Raw genomic sequence first — 1,153 nt, forward strand, 5'->3', positions numbered from 1 at the left:
CTCTTTTGCAAACAGAATACAGAAGCTCTTGGAGGGACTGTGCAGATTATCTTCCTTTTTAAACGTGTACAGGAGCATTGAAACAGCATGCAGCTAGAGCAGTTATTTCTGGAGTTTTTCTTCCCTAGATTTGACACCCTCACTATTTCTTCCCCCTTTGCATGTGCTGTTCCTCACTCTCTTACCAGGACATTAAGTTTAGTCTGAGCTGTTGTTTTTAATCAGGGCATTCACAGCATCCCTTCTGATTGGAACTGGTTCTTTATTACTTAAAAATTTGCTGAAGCTGGATTTTTCTCTATGGCTCTGTTTGTCACTATAGAACGAGAGAGTGGTTCTACCTGTACATCCAGGTAAAGATGTAAATGCGTGGAAATAATTTATCCCTCATGACAATGAAAAGATCTGTTATTATAAATTGGAAATGGTAAAGTTGTGATTATCTCCTTTTTACCAATATTATTTTTCTGGTTTGACTTTTTTTTAACAGATCGATGAACAGCCAAAGTTTGAAGCAAACTTACCCATGTACATATACTTTGTGGTTTTCATTATTTTTGGATCTTTCTTCATGCTGAACCTTTTTATTGGAGTGGTTATCAACAATTTTAACCAACAAAGGAAAAAGATAAGTACTAGTTGAGCTAACTCAGGATCTCCTCTAATCCCAATTTAAATGAATGCTGGCTTGACATGTAGATGTCTAACATTTTGAAATAACTGTTTACCTGGATAAATTTAAACTAATAACATTTTAAACCACGTTTTGGAAACTGGAGTCCTCTTTTCCTCAATTGCTTTTAGCAATTTACCTGTATCATAGAGTAGAATCATAGAATCATAGAATCAGATGGGTTGGAAAAGACCTCTGAGATCATCAAGTCCAACCTTGATCCTACACCTCTGTGGTTACCAGATCATGGCACTGATGCCACATCCAGTCTCGTCTCAAAAACCACCACGACTGGGAATCCACCACTTCCCTGGGCAGCCCATTCCAATGCCTGATTACCCTCTCTGTAAAGAATTTCTTCCTAATATCTAATCTAAACCTCCCCTGGCACAGCTTAAGACCATGTCCTCTTGTCTTACTGATAGTTGCCTGGGAGAAGAGACCAACCCCCACCTGGCTCCCCCCTCCTGTCAGGGAGTT

The 1,153-nt window shown here is 39.1% G+C and overlaps 1 long non-coding RNA gene across 1 annotated transcript in view; it reads left to right on the top strand.

Moving 5' to 3' along the window:
• LOC108504057 overlaps positions 1-733 on the top strand; it is a 6,213-nt gene extending 5,480 nt beyond the window's left edge. Inside the window, exon 3 of the long non-coding RNA XR_001876980.1 lies at positions 491-733. This is a non-coding gene — a long non-coding RNA (uncharacterized LOC108504057). The remainder of the gene's footprint in view (positions 1-490) is intronic.
• Positions 734-1,153: the final 420 nt, after the last annotated feature.

This window comes from Lepidothrix coronata, unplaced genomic scaffold, assembly GCF_001604755.1.
Source record: "Lepidothrix coronata isolate B3197 unplaced genomic scaffold, Lepidothrix_coronata-1.0 Scaffold151, whole genome shotgun sequence".
NCBI lineage: Eukaryota > Metazoa > Chordata > Aves > Passeriformes > Pipridae > Lepidothrix > Lepidothrix coronata.